Source organism: Oncorhynchus mykiss, chromosome 16 (assembly GCF_013265735.2).
Source record: "Oncorhynchus mykiss isolate Arlee chromosome 16, USDA_OmykA_1.1, whole genome shotgun sequence".
In the NCBI taxonomy this organism is placed as follows: Eukaryota; Metazoa; Chordata; class Actinopteri; order Salmoniformes; family Salmonidae; genus Oncorhynchus; species Oncorhynchus mykiss.
Genome location: NC_048580.1, coordinates 33,202,903 through 33,219,787, shown reverse-complemented (window position 1 = coordinate 33,219,787; position 16,885 = coordinate 33,202,903).

Sequence of the window (16,885 nt, the reverse complement as noted above, 5' to 3'; positions counted from 1 at the left end):
AGCCTATTGCCATCTTTCTCAATCACATAAAACCTGCCTGACTGACAACAAATTCACTTTCCAACACATCTCTGAACGCGTTAGTACTCTCCTTTCTTTTTATGCTGCTAGCTGCATGCAATAGTAGAGCAGTGTGGTAAAACCCTGTCTAGCCTTAAAAATCTGCCTTCAAAGTCCCCCCCCACCCTTCACCATGTAATATCTTTAATCTCTGGGGTTCCTTCCTGCTTCTGCTGCTAGAGCTCCACGTAAATGAGAGGAGAGTGTGCAAGATCTCAGCCTTTCCGGGGTCAGTGTTGTGTTACAGTGAATGACTTCAGCCCTGCAGGGACGAAAACTGTGCTGACGTGTGGTCTAGCAGTCTCATAGCCAAGGCATCTCGTCCTAATCACCGCTCCAGCAGGAGTCCCTGCTTCATTATGAGCCTGGCACTACTTTCCCAGGAAGGTAACCAGGGGCATCCTCCACAATATGCTGTTGGGGGGAAATGCAACCTTCAACAATGGTGTCATTTTTCCTGGTTTTAATCAAAACGTGCCCATGCTGAGAGAGATGGTATCCTGGTTACAGTTAGCTAACTATGTTTTATGTAGTTCAGTGGCTGTTTGGTTTGAATACGTAGTAAAAATGTATTAACAAGCAGATCACTGTAGTCTGTACTGATTCATCACTGTTTAGGAATGTATCTGTTGTAATTCTGAACTGCTTTTGGTTGAAATTAGTCAGTTGGCTGGGTGGGTCTTTGACATGGGACATTAGCTCAAAAGTATATTATGTGAAAGAGGTCACAGCCATTGGCTCTATGAGTGGAGAGAGATATGGTTTCCTTCACTGGCTACTTCGGGTGCGTGTGTAAGAGGCAAAATAGAGGCAAAATAGCAGAGACAGAAGGGCTCAATGAGTGGAGAGATGAAAGGGATATTGCGTATGTGTGTTAGCCTGCACTTTGTGGCTAATCCCTAAGTGTCTGTGTGTCTGTCTGTCTGTATTTGTATGTAAGCAAGTGAGAGAGAGACACACAAACTAGCAGAGAGCAGAGCCTTCGTCTGGTGACCTTTAGCTGGGTAATTTAGTCTTTGTCAGGACTTTCATTTAGTGTAATTAGAAGTGGATCTGCTAGGAGCTAGGGGTCCTGCTGGTGCTGTCCAACACAGTGTTGTGTAAGAAACTACTGTACCAGCTGAGCATTGCAGACAAACACACCTCCAAAATATCTCTTCTCCACTCATACCGGATAGACTCTCTGAGATATTCCCACTCATCAATCAATGACTGTATATCTGAAAATGTACTAATAATCAATATCCTCTTTAATTTGTGCATTAATTGTTAAATCCAGCTAGTGACTTCCAAGTACAGATGTGTCATATACTTAAAAAGTACCCATTTGCTGACAAATGATTAGGGGAAAGTTGGGGGAGGAACATGTTACTTGCTGTCATAAAATAAGTCAGCAAGACAAAAAGGCATGCCAAAACACAGTGGAACCAACCCCCGAGGACTGCCTGTTTTACACTCCTGTTGTAAAGTCTCGTTATTGAGAGATTATTAGCTCTAATCTAGTAAAGAGGGAGCGTGACATCTCAATCCCCCTCCAGGCCTTGGGGAGTCTTCAAACAGTAGGGGGATTGATGCAGAGCTGACCATATGCTACTGCTCCCCTCGTGCTCTCTGTCAGAGGCCAGAGCTGTGGCTAATGCGAATGCTAAGGTGACGGCCATTTGAATATTACCTAAGGCCAGTGGTTATTTTAGCATATAAATCTTGGTGAGGCAAACTCAACAATTTTTTTTAGATGCATGCCAGCAAAGCCACTACACAACAAAACACTAACAGTACATTCATTGCACTATAACGGTGCCAAACGGTGCCCACAAACTGTTAGCGCCTATATAAAGCTGTCCCGACAGAGGAGCTTTCTTTGCAGCACCGTGAAGTGAATCCTTACCATCGCTACACCTGGCCATCAGCGGAGCCTCATCTGGCAGCGAAAAAGTTCATTCAGTCTCATTTACTGCCTTTTTAAAAACCAGAGCTGATATGGCTGACTTAAATAAATATGGTTTCTGCTGACTCCTTGTGGATTTGTGTAACTCGATAAAAAATTCATTCTCCTTCAATAATAACAAACACCAAGATGAGTTTTGACTTTTGAACCATACAGAAACATTATTACATTTCTGTTCAGTAGATTCATAACGTCTGTTCTGATATCAGAGCGCTATGTTCTAAGTATAAGCAAGTGCTAGCAAACGAGATGCGACGAGGTAGGACTTTTTGTTCAGCACTTTTAAAATGGATACAGACAGAAATTAAGATAGGTGTTATTTCAGATAAATTCAGCAATATGTTGAGGCGTTAACTTTACTCTTCTTGAGAGAGAGACCATTTGAAGTATTTTATTTTGCCTACTTAGTCTAAAAAGGAAGGAAAATACAATCACGAGGATCCACTTTTTTAGACAACAGGCCTATACAGATTCACAGACAACGCATTAAGAAAACAAAACAACCCTCGTAATATCAACTGGAATTACACGGGTCTATTACTGAACTTTCACTGGCAAACATGTTTACAGACCCAACATTATAGTATCCTCTCCTCATGGAGAAAAGCACATGAGCTAATTATAACACACACAGTAAGCAAAACAAAGAAATGGATCATTCCAACATTGCCTAAAATGATGAATAAGATACTAATGAGAGAGACCTATATAAGCAATAAAACAATTTAGATGTACAAACTATGGCATAAGGGAACGATGGGTGGATAAGAGGCAAGCTGTAATTTCGATTAAGACATTAATGAGCTTGGATGGACAATATACCTATTTGTTCAGTACTTTTGAACTGGACAGCGACAGAATTCAGAGCAAGGGCCGTTCTTACAGTATTCTCCCTGTACACCAAGTCAGAAGCGTAGGATTAATAAAGTGGGCATATAAGCAGACTGAAAGCTTTTACAATATTCGATGATGACATTTCTCTAAAACTAGCTATAGGCTACATGTGTACCACCATGTCAGAACAGTATAGGCTAAGTTCTGTGGGGGAGAGGGACCAAATTCTTAGGGTGAGACACATGGGCTACTAACAGCTTACCCCACAACATACACTTAGTATTACTTTCTAAGTTACAGTATACAGACAGTAAATATAGGGAGTACCAGTACCAGATCAATGTGCAGAAGTAGGAGGTACTTGAGGTAGATATGTACATCAAGGCAGGGTGAAGTGAACAGGCATCAAGTTAGATAATAATAAGAGTAAAATAAAGAGCAGAGTAGTAGCAAATGATGAGTGTAAAAGTGTGCGTGTATGTTTGTGTTGTGTCGGTATGCGAACATGTGTGTGTATGTATTGTTTGAATGTGTGGGAGTGACAGTGGAGGCTGTGGAGGGGAGGATGGCCCCTGCGGTGTGAAAATTGGTTAGCTGTAGCCAGGTTCGCCCCAGGGCTGGTGGTGGTGGTGCATGGCCAGCCGGCTGCGGGGCACTGCTGAGGTGCAGCAGAGGGAGGTCATGGGAGCCCTTTCAACAGCAGGTGGAATGTGCTTAGTCAGCCTTTCAGAAGGGTCTTATTGAAGGAGAAAGCCTGGGGAGTCATGCTAATGCAAAGAGCCATTGATATGCTAGCCCTGGACTGGGATGTTTGTGTACACTTTTTCACTGTGCATATATATATTTTGATTTCTAACCCCCTTTTTAGTGTTTTATGTGATCTACTGCTTTAACGTCAGTGTTGCCTAGACTTTGTCTAGAATTAATGATGGGAACGATGTGATGATTATATCCACATGGAACTGCAATATATAGGCCTAGGCAGGAACCAATCCAAACCTCTTTTGTTTGGTTGTCATTGAGATCTTCAGTGGTGTCATTATATTATATTGTGCTATTTAATGAAGTTAACCTGCTCTCGACTGCAGTTAACTAGTTCGTTGACAAAATTCAACCTTTTCTTTGTTTAAGTCAGTCATGAAAGTTTTACCATTCAGCTACAGTAGATTTGTCCTGCCCTGATCATTCTTAGCTAGTGTATTGACATGGTCTAGTGGAACTTCAGAGGCTCTCACCTGAGGCTGTGACATGGTAGGACATTGAGCCTGGGGGGCACCGGATGCCTGGGGAGCATAGCTGCTGTGTTTGCTAACTGACTAAACCATAATGTCCTCCCTGCTGTTACTTTAAACTCAAATCTGTCATTAGGTTGCAAACACTGTGCCAGAGGGCACCTGTGGGGTTTAAAGGTTGGTTTAAATTTTAAAGGGAATTATCCTCTTTTCAGGAACCTAGATAAATGAACTAATTTTGAAAATCCGAGTGAAAGAAGTGATGTGCTGTCAGTAACCTAATAGTACACGTTTCTGGTTATATCAGTATTAGCCTGTAGTATACTTCAGGAAATATACACTCTTGTTGAGATGAGATGAGGAATCGATGGCCCTGTCCAGCAAAGGAACCTACCCCCTAAACACTTGAGGGGATTAGAGATAATTTAATAGATTTAAGCAATATGGTAATTGGTAATAGCTCCACTTTGCCCTCTGATAGGCTGGGTGGAATTATTGCCATATTGCTTACTCCTGTCCAATCCTCTTAGATCTCCATAAGCGGCTAGCCCTAGAGGCTAGGGGTTGTTTCCAAGGAATCAGGGATGTGAGGAATCAAGGAAAGATATTTAAGATTCACCCAGGGAGTCAGAACACCACTAACACACAGCAAACACATAGTAAACAATGTTTGTCGAAGAGGATGGAGTGGAGGGTGGATGAAAGGGAGTGGAGGGTGGAGTAAAGAGAGAGAGAGAGAGAGAGAGAGAGAGAGGAGAGAGAGAGAAGAGTGGCTTGTTTTGGCTGTAGGCACAATTCAAGTGATTTGGCTGCACTTGGCTGAAGGCTGGAGGGGGCTCTTTATTCCACAGGCTGGGTGCTGCTGGGCTGGGTTGGGCTATGGTGTTAGCCCAGCGGGCCAACCCCAGCCAGACAGTATGGCACACCGCTGCTCATAGACCACAGATCAAGTGCTGAACCCTCTCCTGGCCCCCGGCCAGCTGGGAGGTATGTGAACCTTCACTTCTGAGGGAGTGAGGAAGTAAGGGATGGGAGGGTTGGTTTGAGGGCATTTTTGGTGACAATATGGTCCCAGAATTGCCTGCTTACACTAACATAAGATCTCAGACAGACCAGGGAGACTTCTACTGACTGCCACTGACTGGGTTGTCTGCTGCAATCTTTTTTTAAAGAATTAAAATATTCACTAAAACACACTGCCTCCTAGACTATAGCCGATTGTGGCTGGAAAGTGCTCTCCCACTCTGATTGACAGATTTGGCTCAAGGATGTGATAACGAAAAAGGAATCAGTGATGTAAGGAATCAAGGAAAGAGATTTAAGATTTACCCATGGAGTCAGAGCTCCACTAACACATAGCAAACACAATGTTTGGAAAACGTTTGTCAATGAGGACAGAAAGTGTATAGCCGAAAAGCCGAATAAGCATTCCTAAGCTGCCAAAACATGAAAAGGAATTACACAAAACACAACCATTTTCACCAGTATGTCATGCAAATCTGTAACAATGAGATCACTAACAACAACAGTTAAAAACCAACGCAAAATTAATGTCCTATATTTCCTCTTAACAGTTTGTGTTTGAGGTGGGTGAAAGGGAGCTCTGGGTGGAGTAAAAAGAGAGAGCGAGTAGGGTGGCTTGTTTTGGGTGTAGGGACAATTAAAGTGATTTGGCCGCTGTTGGCTGAAGGCTGGAGGGGGCTCTTTATTCCACAGGATGTGTGCTGTGTTGGGTTGGGCTATGATGTTAGCCCGGTAGGCCAGCCCCAGTATGTCACACCGCTGCTCATAGACCACAGATCAAGGGCCCGGGCACTCTGCCGGCCCCCGGCAAGCCTCCAGGTGGGCCACGCTAATGAGCCCGAATCGCAACTCCAACGTGGGCCTCCCTGGCCTGGGAGAGGACCCACAGGGGGCCCGACGGCCGGGTACACACAGGGTCAGCCGCAGGCAGGGGGCTGGAGATGGGAGAGGCAGGGATCACAGGGAGAGGAGGATGGCTGTGACGCTGCTTATTGAGGATCACACATTTGAGTCTGAACTTTGGTAGGAGTGTGTGCATGTGTGGGAAAGTGGAGCTGGGAGAGGGGGAGTTGCTTTATTACAAGATTAAAAAAGAAGCATATTTTGGGTCTATGGATACCTATTATTTTACAGTGACTATAGCCTACTAGTTATTTTTGCCTATTTTTTGAATGACCAAAACTCCCATTCCTTGTTCACTTACAGTCTACAGTGGGCCTAATTTATCATCATATACACTACCAGTCAAAAGTTTGGACACACCTACTCATGCAAAGGTCTTTCTTGATTTTTACTATTTTCAGCATTGTAGAATAATAGCGAAGACATCAAAACTATGAAATAACACATATGGAATCATGTAGTAACCAAAAAAGTGTTAAACAAATCTAAATATATTTAATATTTTAGAGTCTTCAAAGTAGCCACCCTTGATGACAGCTTTGCACACTCTTGGCATTCTCTCAACCAACTTCATGAAGAATGCTATTCCAACAGTCTTGAAGGGGTACCCACATATGCTGAGCACTTGTTGGCTGCTTTTCCTTCACTCTGCGGTCCAACTCATCCCAAACCAACTCAATTGGGTTGAGGTCGGGTGATTGTGGAGGCCAGTGTAACGGATGTGAAACGGCTAGCTTGTTAGCGGTGGTGCGCGCTAAATAGCGTTTCAATCGGTGACGTCACTTGCTCTGAGACCTTGAAGTAGTGGTTCTTTTGGGCTTTTGTGGAGTGATGGGTAACGATGCTTCGTGGGTGACTGTTGTCTGTGTGCAGAGGGTCCCTGGTTTGCGCCCGGGTATGGGCGAGGGGACGGTCTAAAGTTATACTGTTACACCAGGTCATCTGATGCAGCACTCCATCACTCTCATTTTTTATCAAATATCCCTTACACAGCCTGGAGGTGTGTTTGGGGTCATTGTCCTGTTGAAAAATAATTGATAGTCCCACTAAGCCCAAACAAGAAGGGATGGCGTATCACAGCAGAATGCTGTGGTAGCCATGCTGGTTAAGTGTGCCTTGAATTCTAAATAAATGACAGACAGTGTCACCAGCAAAGCACCTCCACACCTCCACACCACCTCCTCCATGCTTTACGGTGGGAAATGCACAAATAGACAGAGATCATCCGTTCACCCACACCGTCTCACAAAGACACAGCGATTGGAACCAAAACTCGCCAATTTGGACTCCAGACCAAAGGACACATTTTCACCGGTCCATTTTCACCGGTCCATTGCTTATGTTTCTTGGCCCAAGCAAGTCTCTTCTTATTATTGGTGTCCTTTAGTAGGACTGATTCACACAGTCATACGTGTATCGCTGCAGAACGCTGTGGAAGCCATACTGTTTAAGTGTGCCTTGAATTCCAAATAAACCACTGATAGTGTCACCAACAAAGCACCATCACACCTCCTCCTCCATGCTTCACGGTGGGAACCATAAATATGGACATCATCCGTTCACCTACTATGCGTCTCACAAGGACATGACAGTTGGAACCAACAATCTCAAATTTGGACTCATCAGACCAAAGGACAGATCTTTTCTTCTTATTGGTGTGTTTCTTTGCAGCAATTCGACCACGAAGCCCTGATTCACATGGTCTCCAATGAACAGTTGATGTTGAGATGTGTCTGTTACTTGAACTCTGTGAAGCATTTATTTTGTCTGCAATCTGAATCTCTTTTTTTGCATCTGCACTTGAAGAAACTTTCAAAGTTCTTGAAATATTCCGGATTGACTGACCTTCATGTCTTAAAGTAATGATGGACTGTTGTTTCTCTTTGCTTATTTCAGTTATTTATTTATTTGAGTTCTTGCCATAATTAGGACTTGTTTTTTTTTTTGCCAAAATAAGGCTATCTTCTGTATACTACCATACCTTGTCACAACCCAACTGTCTGGCTCAAACACAATAAGAAGGACAGAAATTCCACAAGTTAACTTTTAACAAGGCACACCTGTTAATTTAAATGCATTCCACCTCATGAAGCGGGTTGAGAGAATGCCAAGAGTGTGCAAAGATGACATCAAGGCAAAAGTTGGCTACTTTGAAGAACATCATATATAAAATATATTTTGATTTGTTTAACACTTATTTGGTTACTACTTTATTCCAAATGTGTTATTTCATAGTTTGGATGTCTTCCCTATTATTCTACAATGTAGAAAATAAGAAAATGTAAGAAAAACTGTGTAATGTGTAGGTGTGTCCAAATCTTTTGACTGGTTCTTATGTAAAATTTGCATATTTGTAATTATGAAAAAGGCATAAGCAAACCCCATGGGAGATTTTCTGAACATTTCTATACCTCTTAAAATGGTATGTTTACTGGTTCAAGCTACTAAATCTTCTGGGAATCTGAATTCATAGAGGGATAAATGTTTTTTTGGACTAACGATTTACGCACATTTGTGTTGCTCACAATTGCTGAATGAGGCCCATTATTTCCAGTGTAAACATATCCGTGCATATAAACAGGGCTGTAATATGCGTATACGGGAAGAGGTGACTAATGAGAGCGTTTGTTGGACTCTGCCAGCCTCTGCTTTTGTTTCTTAGGCTTTTGATCCGATTGATAGTGTTTGTAGGTACACAAATCGTCTCCTCTCCAGTGTTTGGCCCAAAATTAAACGTACAGTACAGACTGGGAAGTGTGTGAACCTTCACTTCTGAGGGATTGAGTGAGTAAGTAAGGGAGGGGACGGTTTATTTGAGGGTGTCTTTGGTGACCTTATGATCGCAGAATTGACTGCAAACACTAAAATAGATGAAGAGCTGAGACAGACCAGGGTGACTTCTACTGACTGCCTCTGATTGGGTTGTCAACTAACAAAAATATAAATGCAACGTATAAAGTGTTGGTCCCATGTTTCATGAGCTGAAATAAAAGATCTCAGAAATGTTCCATATGCACAAAAAGCTAATATCTCCCATTGTGCACAAATCTGTTTACATTCCTGTAAGGGAACATTTCTCCTTTGCTAAGATAATCCATCCACCTGACAGGTGTGGCATATCAAGAAGCGGATTAAACAGCATGATTATTACACAGGTGCACCTTGTGCTGGGGACAATGGATGGCCAGTTTTGTCTCACAACACAATGCCACAGCTGTCTCAATTTTTGAGGGAGTGTACAATTGGCAGACTGCAGCAATGTCCACCAGAGCTGTTGCCAGATAATGTAACGTTCATTTCTCTACTATAAGCTGACTCCAATGTTGTTTTAGAGAATTTGTCAGTATGTCGTGTGGGCGAGTGCCCCATGGTGGCTGTGGGGTTATGGTATGGGATGGCATAAGCTACGGACAACGAACACAATTGCATTTTATCAATGGCAATTTGAATGCACAGAGATACTGTGGCGAGATCCTGAGGCCCATTGTCATGTCATTCATCCACCACCATCACCTCATGTTTCAGAATGATAATGCACGGCCCTATGTCGCAAGGATCTGTACACAATTCCTGGTAGCTGAAAATGTCCCAGTTCTTCCATGGTGTGCATTCTGGATTGACAGCATGTTCTTGTTCCCGCCAATATCCAGCAACTTCACACAGCCATTGAAGAGGAGTGGGACAACAATTCCACAGGCCACAAGTAACAGCCTGATCAACTCTATGCAAAGGAAATGTGTTGCACTGCATGAGGCAAATGGTGGTCACACCAGATAAGGCTATCTTCTGTATACCACCCTACCATTTTATAAGGTTTCTCTGAACCAAAATAAGCATATCTGTATTCCCAGTCATGTGAAATCCATAGATTAGGGCCTAATTAATGTATTTAAATGGACTGATTTCCTTATATGAACTGTAACATATTTGAAATTGTTGCATGCTGCATATATATATATATATATATATATATATATATATATATATATATATATATATATATATATATATATATATATATATATATATATATATATATATATATATATATATATATATATTTATTTATTTATTTATTTATTTATTTTTATCAAAATATGCAGTAAAACCTGAACTTGTACTGTTAGTTAGTATGGCCTTGGTTTTACCTTAGTGGGAGAGCATAGAGGCCAATATTTTACCTCAGTGGGATAGCATAGAGGCCAAGATCGAAGAGAGGGATTCAGGGATTGTTATTTCTGTAGTCCCTTGGCAAACTTGACATTTTCAGTTAACCTCATTGTCAACAGCGATTCCTTTAGTGAGCCATCTCTCATGGCTGCCATTTTTATGAATGCACTCAACATTACAGTAATGTCTGCCAGCAAATCTGCATCCTGTCCTCTGTCCTTCTAGTTCTGGCCTGTCAGATTGTCTGATTGTCCCTGAGAATATTGGCCATAGATGTGGTTGGTTGGTTTCCCTTTCCCTTTATGTGAGTAAATAGAACTGATTCTGCTGAGGGCACCATCCGCACGTGTTGGGGTCTCCTGTGGTGTTGGTCAGTCAGGGTGGAATACCCATGCTTCATAGAAACCCTTGGCCGCCATAAAGGACCCTTTGTCAACCCAAGAGCAGGGTCATCTCTCTCCTCCACTGGTCGATAAATGCTCGCATTCTCCACCTTTTCTTATGATTTTGTTTAGCTAGAGGCGGGAGCCAATAAAAAGTGCAAAGACTTTCAAATTATTCACAGGGAAATGCATAAAGGATTCATTTGCATTGATTTTGCCTCTTGACAAAAGGAGTCACCCCCCCCCCCCCCCCCCCCCCCCCCAAAAAAAATATTACTAGACGAGGAACATCAATCTAAATTTGAATAATTTGGCTTGTGAAGTTCTCAAGTTATTTTTAAATAAATCAAACGCATTGGAATGGTATTCAGCCAGGTAAAGCAGTGAGAAATGTCCTTTTTCTGCTCTGTGTTCATTTGTCTGACTTAACCAACACTATTAGCCACAGCCTGTGAAAAGTCCTGTTTTGTCTATTACATCTGTTTGGTTTGGCCAAATGGATTCGACACGAGGTCAACTCAAGCCAAATTATGAAACATTTGCATTTTCTGCCTTGTTTTTTCCCCCGGTATTTCATTCACAACCATTTCATTACAAGTTTGAAATGAATGAACTTTTTTCAATAAAGGAATGGAGAAAGCATGTTAAAATAAACAAATGAGACCTGCTTAAATACAATTGGTGTATTCTGCATTTCTGGAAATTACGTCAGAGGCCATCTCTTCACTAAAGGGAAGAAAGATATAAATAAACCCTTTCCTAACCTGGACGACACTAGGCCAATTGTGCGCCGCCTCATGGGTCTCCAGCTCACAGCAGGCTGCGATACTGCCCGGGATCGAACCCAGATGTGTAGTGACGCCTCTAGTACTTTAGACCGCTGCGACACTCAGGAGGCCCCAACAATATAAACACTTCTACATTAATGTGGATGCTACCATGATTAGAAATTACAGAAGACATTTTGCCTTTTGATAGGCCATCATTGTCAATAAGAATTTGTTCTTAACTGACTTGCCTAATTAAATAACGGTTAAGATTTTTTTTAATTGACAATCCTGAATGAAGCATGAATAATGATGAGTGAGAAAGTTGCACAAATATCATACCCCCCCAAAAATGCTAACCTCAACTGTTATTGTAATGGTGAGAGGTTAGCATGTCTTGGGGGTGTGATATTTGTGCATCTGTTACTTTCTCACTCTGTAATAGTAGTATCCACATGAATGTAGACGTGTTTAGAAACATACTACAGTGTATATTGTTATTTACAATTAAAGTGACTCCAAAGTGACACAATACATTATTTACCATTCATTTGTACTTGGCACAAAATAATCTGAAACACAACCAGAACAGATTGGAAATGCAACCAACAAATGTGTAACCTCACTTTACTACGCTTTACGTAGTCATTGCGTGCTAGGAATATGGAACCAAATACTACACTTTGTACTACTTTAATACACATATAAGCGAATTTGTAGCCAATATTTTGCTCCCCTAAAATGGGCGGTACTATGTACAAAAAGGGCTGTAATTTCTAAACGGTTCACCTGGAATGGATGAAAATACACTCAGATTAAAGCTGACAATCTTCACTTTAGCTTCATAGTCTTTGTTTGATTTTAAATCCAAACTTTGGGAGTATAGAGCCAAAAGAATAAAAAATGCTTCACTGTCCCAATAATTACTGAGTGCACTATATATGCCTCCTCACAATTTTGACTCGGAGATCTATAGACAGTTCTTTGAACTTCCTGGTATAGTTTCTGCTCTGACATTGACCTTATATAGACAGTTGTTTATTTCCAAATCATGCCCAAACAATTGAATTGGTCACAGGTGGATCGTCTCAAGGATGATCTAAGGAAATTGGATGCACCTGAGCTCAATTTAGAGTGTCAGAGCAAAGGGGAATGAATAGTTATGTAAATGTGAGATTTTGTGTATTTCATTTTCAATAAATCTTCAAAAACTTCAAAAAAACATGTTTTCATTTTGTCGTTATGGGGTATTGTGTGTAGATGGGTGAGGGGAAAAATAAATGTCAACCATTTTGAATTCAGGATCTAACACAAGAAAATGTGGAATATGTCCAGGTATGAAACCTTTCTGAAGGTACTGTACACATATTATCGTATAGACCACTGCACATATGGTTTTGATAGACATTGTAATAGCAGTAGTAAACTTTATCATCAAAATAAACATTTTAACAATAGTATCCTGAAACGTATTGCCCAGTAACATGTGTAGAAACAGCATTGTGTAAAGGCAGTCCATGAACTGTAGCTGGCCTTTATAATGATTCAATTTCAGATGTGCTTTTCCCTCTGATTTTGATACATTGTCTGTGCCGTGCCTACACTCTGTTTTAAGCCTAGGAATTTGCAGGTGGGAGGGAGAGGGGGACCTTGTTCAACAGTGCTTGAGAGGGCCATATCTGTCATAGTGAATTCCAGTCCCGAGCGCTGATATGAATGAAGGGCACTAGTGTGCCCAAGTTGTAAGTGTGGAACTCAAAGGCCTGCTGAAACCCTATAATGCAATTATGGCGACAGACTCTCAGATCCATTAACTTTAAATGGTTCGACAGCCCCCATTCAGTCAGTGTGCTGCCATGTCTTTTCTCAAAGGAGGCCTCTTAAGTCACATGAAAAGGCCTCTTCTGTACTCATTGTGCTCATTGTCTTTGTAAGCCTGTTATTAGGGGGAGAATCAAGTTACGGCACACCACCGATGAGAACTGCAGAGATTGTTCAGTTATAGGTACAAACGGGCATCTCTGCTCAGGGTTCAAATACCAGGAATACCTCTTCGAATAATTATCAACGTTGAGTTAAATTGTTGAAAATACATATATTGCAATATATTCTCCTAAAGAAAGATTCAGATTTTAGAGGCATATTGGACAGGAGATTCACACTGCTTTTGCCAATAATTGTTTTATTTATAAAATTGACATTGGTGTAATAAAGGGTGTAATAAGGGAAAATAATAGATAACAAGTACATTATTTTGTTTTATTTTAACACACATTATTGCATTTTGCTGACATTAATCAAGATACTTGTTTAGTGTCCAGGTTGTCCAGTCCACAACAATAGCCTATGTGCCTATTTAAGTGGTATATCTTTGTCATGTAGGCCTATAACAAAATATTGTAAAAACATATTGAAGAAAAGTTTACTGTAATGGTAACATGACTTCGATGAACAGAAACAAATATAGTACATACCATGTTGTGTAAAAAAACATGGTTATCCTCCTTTCCTTGCAGAATAAAGAACAAAAAAACATGTGCATCTCATTTTACTCTTTCACATTAGTAGAATTGGCAAGTGTTGACAGGAATACTTTTCTATTTTCTTCCGGATGAAAGTTTACAACTTACATCAAGTTCCTAAAGGATTTAAAATGTTCAACAACAAATCATAAATGATGAAGTGGATAATTGTAGCCGTTTAAATTCAGTTGGTGTAGTTTTTACATCTATTAATGCACTCTAATCAATGGATGCTTATTGCACTAAAAGACTAGTTAACAACCAGCATTGAAAACGTTGGCCCTATCTCTGTGTCTTGAAATCAGGGAAAATTGTGTTAAGTCTTGTTGTTAATACAACATCCTTCAAACATTTATTTGGGAATCAAATTAAAGGTTCCAGCGATTTCCAGAATTGAATTTGGTGTTTTGTATATTCCTAATGTGTGCTGTTCAGCCTCTTTACACAGACACCAGTGGAAATGTCCAAATCCGTCATTGCACAACTTTAAAGCGCTCCCCCCAAAGTATTGCAGTGTAGTGACCCATTCTAAATAACCTATATCATTGGGGTACTGAGGTTTATAAAGGAGTCCATTGGAAGCTGCGCTCAAAAGATTTGGTGGAATTGGTTGGAAGCCTTGATGAAAAGTGCACAAAAAAAAGCAGGATGGAGGATAAAGAAAACGTATAGGAGATGTCAGGACGCCTTTGGAAGGAAAACAAACTGCGGCGACCAATGTGAGTTGACTTAATCTGATTAGGCTAACCTCATCAACAGCCCACTTAAAAGGGAGAAGAAAGCCATGAATTGGGCTGAGAAGCGAGAGAAAGGAGTCGCTCTCTGCTCAGAAAACCAAGGAAGCTCTGTGAATGCATCACATTGTTCTGGGACATGCTGGTCTGCAGATGGCAGAATGACAACAAACTGCTTGAAAAGCGAAGCAAATATAATTGAGGCAAGTTTTTTTTTTCAGGTATGAGAACAATACAAGGAGTAATGAGATTAAGAAAGAATAAAGTGAAAGTCCACGGAAAATACCACTCTCTCGCACGTTTGTGGTGCTAACATTCAGCTTTGAAGTCTTTGAATGCAGTCACCCCCCGTCACGCTATGAGAAATATCACCCACTTTTTATTAATGAATTCAAATTTTTACATCTTATAAAACACCCAACAGAGCTGGTAATACATCAAACAAGAACAGCTAGACCAGGGAAATAATATGTTTTTAATACCAATACAAAGAGGGATGTAAAAAAAAAAACTTTAATACATCAAGTTATGCCTAGTCTTAAGAAATCCCTAGCAACAATACATATTAGATATCTTACCCTGCCAAGAGAAAATATCTTTACATCTTTAGCCAATATCTTAAGTGAGAAATAGCTGAGGCTTTCTTTTAAAAATGAATCAGTTTACTGATTAAATGTTTACTCAATTGAATTTGATTCGTAAGGATTCCAGACGTGCATATTTTGATATTCTGCATAATCCAATACTTAATTCAGGGGTGAATGCAGCAACCACAGGAGTTCTTTTTCAGCTGTGTCTGGTTGGAGAAAAGGATCCAACTCAAGAAACGTGTTGCTGCACTGCAGTAGTGGGCTAAGTTTGGCTGGTTCAAGTCCTTTGTATATGAGTAATGCTGTCATTTGTTATTCCCCTGTCTGGTTCTAAAACCGAAAATATAATCACTCAAAGTAAAAGCACATTTGGATATTAGTTTAAGAATTCTGTTAGTAGTTGAAAGAAATTAAGCCCACTGTCTTGAAGTGTTTTGTTGATGGTTCAAAGTTTTGTTGAAAGGACACTTTTGTCTGCACCCAATTTTGGCACATTTCCTCACCTATCAACCACAGCATAAAACACTTACCAAGATACTGCTGTCTTTACTTTCTATGGATTGTTTAAAAAAACGGTTAAAAAAAAAGTCCTATTTCATTCGGACAGTTTTTTTCAATTTCCGCTTAAAATGAATCTGCCATAGACAGCAGTGGGGTCAAACCGTAGAACCCAGTTCCTACATTTGAATATAAAAATAGATTTTTTTCAAACAAAACTACACTACATTTTTTCTCTGGGGCCCTCAGGACGGCAAATCAGAGCAAGATTACTGAATGTAAGAACATTATAACCTTCAGAGGTGAATGTATCAAACCACTTGCCGTGATAAAAGTGTTTTGTTGTTGTGCACTATCCTCAAACAATAGAATGGTATTTTTTTGTAATCATAGCTACTGTAAATTGGACAGTTCAGTTAGATTAACAAGAATTGAAGCTTTCTGCCCATATAAGACATGTCTATGTCCCGGAATTGGCTGTTGTTTACAACGTCATTCTAGTCACATTATCGCATATTGAGCAACAACTGTCCCGGTTTAGGGACACCGATCCCGTAGAGGATAACAAACCTCAAGGTAATGAGCTACACCTGCACTCTCAAAGCCGATGAGTCAGCATTTCCAGCAGCAAGTACTCACTCTGTCAATCATATTCTAGAAACACAAGGGAACAGTTCTTCATGTCTTTTTTCTAAAAGCGGAGAAATTGGCCCGGGAAGTTATCTAACATTAGACACCTGGAGGGTAATAATCTTAGTTTTTGTCGTTTTATAAAGTTCAGGTGCATTTTTTTTTCTCTCTCGTTCTGCCTTGTTTGGACTCTGTAAAGTAGCCACAGTAGGCAATCTGGAGGAAGAACATACACAAGTCCCCTTTGCATGCATTGTTACTACAATAGTTTGAGGATTAACACAAGTACGAGCACTGCAATTAAAGAGTGTGCGAGCGGCTTGGCTGATCAACATCAGCTAATACAGATATAATGTATTACATTTTATGTATTCTGCACACAGATATGGGAGAGAGCAGAGGGTGGCTCATTACCCAAAGACAAACTAACCAGGCGCCAGTGAAAAAGAGCTGTTGAGCACGCTCCAAACTCGGACAACAGTCTACTGGACTGTGTTTAATCTGAAAACACAGCCCCATACTCGTTGGTCTTTTCATCTCCCATGTTCTCTTAACCCCCTCATAAACTTAAGTCAAAGAGCAAGTACTTTT